Genomic DNA, 6,017 nt, shown 5'->3' on the forward strand with positions numbered 1-6,017 from the left:
AAAAAAATGGAAAACAAGTACTACGAAGAATAACAAAACATGGAAGTTATTTTAGAGAGTGGTTGGGGAGTAAATATCAGCTATTATATTTATTTTGTTTCATTCCATTATCTACAAAGTTTCTAAACTTTTTTGGTCAGGAGGAAAGAAAGAAAAATAGGACTAATGAGAGGAGAGGAAAGGGAAAAATGGGCAAAGGACATTAAAGGAAGCTGAGTGGAGAAGAACAGGAATGGAGAGTGCACTGGACAGGATGGTAAGTTAAAAAAAAAAGCAACGACAAAGAGAAGGAAAGTAAGAGGAGAAGCGACAATAGTTTGTGTAATAGTTTGTGTAATAAGCTGAGATGAAAACTCTGAAGGAAAGAGAATGAAATTCAGAGAAAATCATATTACTCTTTAATTACTCTGTAGATTTAAAAATGTTTAGTTTGGGATGAGCATGCTAATAGAACTTTAAGGGCATTGTTTAAGGGTAAGTCTGGCCATGTAATTTGTTGGGCTCAGTACAAAATGAAAACTCAGACTCCTTTGTTAAAAAATTATTAAGAATTATGAAATGGTGATGGCAGGTATTAAACCAAGGACAACTGAATAGGTCAAAGATCCCTGAGTCTGCCATCTCTGGGAGTTTAGCACAGAGCCTAGTTAATTGCAAACATTTAATAAAGAGTTTTTGCATGAATAAAACTGGGGGCTAATTACCTTTCAGCTCCTCAGAGGACTGGGTCATATTTAATGAAAAGATTATTCTATTTGGCCACAAATTCAAATTTCCTTCTATTGTTCTCCATGTGGGGTCTAGATCTTTATGGAACAGCAAATTCCTCAACATCCTTTAGTAGCAGGAATCCTCCCAGGATGGGCTGGGCTTTGTTTATTCTCTTGCATTTGCAAAATATGGCCACTTGGGGTCACTGCACCAACAAAGGAAGGTGGAAGCTAATCAGGAAGACTAGCTTCTAATAAAATAACCCTTCTAGGGTGCTTCTAGCTGCTTATCAGATAATCAGCCACTGATAAGCAGCTAGAAGCACCCCGGAAGGGTTAATTTATTAGAACCAATGTATAAAGGCTACTTGTGCTTTACATTTTGTTACAGTTTTGCAATTATACATGAAGGGCTGTAAAACTCCTTAAGAAACATTTGAATGCTTTTAGCAAAATCTCAAGAGGATAAAGATCAGAAGTCTGCTGTAGGATAGCCAGGAGCAGGGGAGAATCTTTTTGTAGAGATGCATCCTACTTCATAAAACATGCTTTTACAAGATCAAGTTTAACATGAGAAATATTTGCATGTGGATAATTCATTTTACAAATATTAATGGAGCTCTTACTACATGCCAGATAGTGGACTGGGTGAACAGTACTACAAGGTCCCTGTGTCTGGCTTAGGAGCACTGCCTGGAGGTAGAGATAGACTTAGCAATTTGTTTGCCACCACAATATGTGCCTCAAAGGATGGACACTCCCTCCAAGGACCATGAAATGGCACTTGCCTTACAAGACTCAGAGGACTAAGTAAAGTGGATCTGGAAATAAGATGTGTTCCTCTTTCCTCCTCTATAACAGCAGAAAACAAATTTCAGACTTTCCATCCTTTGGGGGTTCACAAATAATGAGATTCAGGTGCACAGACCCAAATACACAATCACACTACTTTGTCAATGGTTAGAAAAAGTACCATTTGTGTGACTGCTTTTTTTGGGGGGGTATTGGGAACCGAACCCAGGAATGCTCTACCACTGAGCTACATCCAAAGCCTGTTTTATTTTTTATTTTGAGGCAGGGGCTTGCTAAGTTGTTGAGACAGGCCTTGAACTTGGCAATCATCCTGCCTCACCCTCCAGGTTAGCTGGGATTACAGGTGTGCACAACCATGTCTGGCTTGTGGGTCGGCTTTTATTCTCATTTTATTAAAGAAGATGCTAAATGCTGGGTTATGTGGTTTACTGAAAGGACAGTATCCTCTGCCACCAACATGTACATGAAATGCTTGTGTCCCCTACCCCGCCTACCCCTCCTCAAACCAGAATAATTAAATTATTTATCTTTTGGGTAGGCTTTTTTTCCCCACATTTATATATTTGTTATATTATGTCCATGATTAAAATCCTACAATGAGCAGGCTGAGAATGTTGCTTAATGGTAGATCGCTTGCCTCACATGTTTGAGGCCCAGCACTAAGAAAAAAAATCTAGTTATTTTGGGTACTTAGCTTTAAATTCGTAGCAAAAGCTTTCAGGTACTAACAGAACTGTCAGAAGTCACAGAGAGGAAACAGCAAACACTGTTACAGAAGAAGTGGTAAATGAACTTCCTTCCATGTTGAATTTTGAGATGATACTACTGCTATGTTGAGTTAATTTCTATGGGCAGGTGTTGAAACAGGCCTGGTGAGAGAAGTGCCTAAGCAGGCCTGGCTTCCCAGAGCAGGGTATTGGGATTTGGGTTTCCATAGATGGTGTCAGGATTGAAGAGAAGGAGAAAAGGTCTTGATAACAATTGCTCAGGAAAGGACTACTCCCGGAGAGGGTTGTCAAATAGGGAGCTAGCCTGTGCTATCTATGTGCCTTACCTTGCCTTGTTCTACTTTGCAGAGCCATGAATTCTGGTTGTGTTTACCCTCTGAGCTGAATAGTCTGCTGTCTCCTCCAGAGAGGACTAGCTTTTTATTCTCCCTGTAGGAGGAGATAAAAATTGTACTCATATTTTTATGATTCAGTTTCAGATTCAATTTTCAAAAGGCTTATTCTCTCCCCTGAACCTGCAGTGGGGGTATGCTAACAATGGGTACTGGAGCCTCAGTAATCAAAGAAGCAGTTAGCCAAGGAAAAAGTTGTTCTTTATGATTTGATTAAAAGAACAATTTATATGTACAAAGAGATTTGGTTTGATCTAAGGATATATATTTTTTAACAACTAGAAGTGGATACAGTTTATACTGTTTCTTACATTGGAGCTCTTGGTAAAAGCAGGCATCAGGGAATTTCAGGTAACATTCTTTGCCAGTGTTGTAGTTTCTATCAAGGGGACTAAATACAATAAACTTCTACTGTTATTATTATTTTCAATGTTCAATTTCCTTTAATGAACCCCATCTCTCTAAAGGATAGGTGCAGGCAGCTAGGTGATGGCAGGAGATGAAAAACATGGAACCTCACAAATTTGCATGTCATTCTTGGGCAGAGGCCATGCTAACCTTCTCTGTATCATCCCAATTTTAGTATATGTGCTGCTGAAGCAAGCACAAAGATGTTTTATATATATATATATATATATATATATATATATTTAATATTTATTTTTTAGTTGTAGTTAGACACAATACCTTTATTTTATTTATTTATATGTGGTGCTGAAGATCGAACCCAGGGCCTTGCACGTGCCATGCAAGTGCTCTACTGCCACAACCCCAGCCCCGTTATATATTTTTTTAATATTTATTTTTTTAGTTGTAATTGGACACAATACTGCTGAGCCACATCCCTAGCCCCTAAGATGTTATATTTATTGTCAATATATGAAGAGCAAGTTTGAAGAAATTTTTTACAATTTTATATTGTCTCAATTCTGAATTGTCACCAAACACAGATTAATCCAAACTCCTACCTTCTATTCAGACCTGTTTGGAATGTTCTTTTCTAACTCATTCTGAAATCATTTTGATGGGTTTAGAGCTTCAGCACTGTTTGGTTTTAAAACCCCTCCAGTTTCCTCTCATCTATGTGCAGAATTCTATGAGGAAGTATAGGAAGCTGGAAATTAAAAAAAAAAAGTCATCTGAACTCAAGGACCTTACCATGGTGTGCCAATGCTGGTGGACTTGGGAAGAGACTTTCTGTTTCTGTGTATTCTTAAAGCACAAGGAAGTGGGGTTTCCCAGGGGGAGGTCTGGAGTCTCTTGTACCATCAAGGCAGTGAAAACAGGGGTGAAGTTTGATGAATTCACACTGGCTTGCAATGGAGTTTCCTGATGAAATGGGCAGTTGTATGTAGCAGAAATTACTTGGTTTTCCTTGCCAGTGTGCAGTGAATTTCCATGGAGGATCAAGTATATAAAACAAATAAAACCCACAAGTGTATAAAAAGGATCAATTCAAAATAAGTGATTGCTATTAAAACAATTGGTGGAGTGGATAAATGTGCTAAATTGAGTCTGTAGTCATTGGAGAAGATTGATTAGTTTTGGGAATCTTCATGAAGCAAACAAATTTTGAGTTGCATTTTCCAAGAAGGACAGAGACTCAGATTAATAGAAGGGGCAATAAATAATATTTATAAGACCCTTATAGGGGCTGGGGATGTGGCTCAAGCGGTAGTGCGCTCACCTGGCATGCGTGCGGCCGGGGTTCGATCCTCAGCACCACATACAAAAACAAAGATGTTGTGTCCGCCAAAAACTAAAAAATAAATATTAAAGAATTCTTTTTTTAAAAAAAGACCCTTACAAAGTGTGGCAGGCAAGATAATGAGCATTCAAATATGCTCACATCCTAATTCCTGGAACCTGTGAATGGAACATGGCAAAAGGAGTGTTATAGATGTGACTAAAGTTAATAAACTTGAGTTGGAAGATTGTCCTGGATTATCCAGTGGGGCCCAATCCGATTACATGGATCCTTAAAAGCAGAGAAACTTTTTCTTGTCTAAGAGTCAGAGGGAGATGTGTCTACAGAGGAATGATCAGATGTAATGTGGCCTTGAACATAAAGGAAGGGGGTCATAAGCCAAGGAATATGGGCAGCATCTAGAGGGTGGAAAAGTCAAAGAAACAAATTTTCCACTGGAGTCTTTGGAAAGGAATGTAGTTGTGCTGATACCTGTATTGTAGCCCATTGAGAACTATGTCAGACTTCTAACCTGCAGAACTGTAAGATAATGTGCCTGAGTTGTTTTAAGCTACTATTTGTAGTCATTTGTTATAGCAGCAATAGAAAATTAATATGAGACAGCAATATGAGGTAGATACTATTATTATTTTCACTTACAGATGGGGAAGCTAAGAAATCAAGGGTTTAGATTCTTGCCCAGTGTCACACAACTGTGCAGTGACATTAATCCAAAGAACTCAGTTGAAGACACTTCAGAACTCATGCTCTTATCTATGATGCAATTTCATCTCCCAGGACTTACAGTGGGGAGGAGGAAAGAGACCGGTTTCTAGCAGAGGCTCACTGGAGCGGATAGTGACAGGGCTGGCCAACTCAAAGGGAAGCTCAAAGCCCTGGATTAATGGAGGCCAGTAAATAGTTGTTCCTCAGGCTAGGTTCACACTCTGTCCCTGATTAATCTTACTCGGTGGCTTCTTTGATCAAGACAAACTGGTTTACTCCCACAAACATGTTGTTAAGCAGGACTTTTCTACACAGGTACCTTTGCTCAAGCCGCCCACTTCTCTTTCCACCACTCTGCTGCCCATCTCTTCTCATCCCAGCTACCACTACCTGGGGGCACTTGGGTTCAAGGACTTTGGAATAAAATCACACATTGCTCTGGGCCTCTTTTGTATATTTGCTATTAAGTGTCTTAAATTCCTGTCGTTTACTTTTTCTTAAGTTTGTGATTATTTCCTAGATGATATGTAATTTAATGGCCTCTGTGAACAAGCTTTGGGCAGGAGAAACAAAACCACCCTGATCGGTCCTCATCAGGATTTTTTTTTTATTCTTTCCTAAAATAAACTTAACTTCCATACACAGTTTTGCTTTTTGTGAGTGTATGTTTTCCTTTCCCTGACTCCCCATCACTAAGAATATCAGGGCCTCTTGTTCAGCGATCCCCTATCCTTTATTACAGATTGAGGGTGACGAAGGGCTACCTCCTTCATTACCTTGGCACACAGAATACAAGAGTGTACGTTACAGCCCAAAGGCCAGGCAGGCATTAGACAACCAGGGTCACGTCGTGGGAGAAAGCTGGAGGCGATTTTGCTCTCCTCCGGCTGGCGCGCCCCCGCCCCTCGCCCCGCCCCGCCCCGCCCTTCGCGCTCGCGCCACCTGCCGCTCGCCCCCGGCG

At 40.0% G+C, this 6,017-nt stretch overlaps 1 non-coding gene across 1 annotated transcript; it reads right to left on the reverse strand.

Annotated features, from left to right (window-relative positions):
• Positions 1–3,145: 3,145 nt before the first annotated feature.
• LOC124096600 (U6 spliceosomal RNA) lies at positions 3,146–3,250 on the reverse strand. Its single transcript, XR_006852905.1, has one exon. It is a non-coding gene; the product is annotated as a U6 spliceosomal RNA (small nuclear RNA).
• Positions 3,251–6,017: the final 2,767 nt, after the last annotated feature.

This window comes from Marmota monax, unplaced genomic scaffold (assembly GCF_021218885.2).
Source record: "Marmota monax isolate L192 unplaced genomic scaffold, Marmota_monax_Labrador192_F-V1.1 WCK01_AAM20220418_F8-fsc00004, whole genome shotgun sequence".
NCBI lineage: Eukaryota > Metazoa > Chordata > Mammalia > Rodentia > Sciuridae > Marmota > Marmota monax.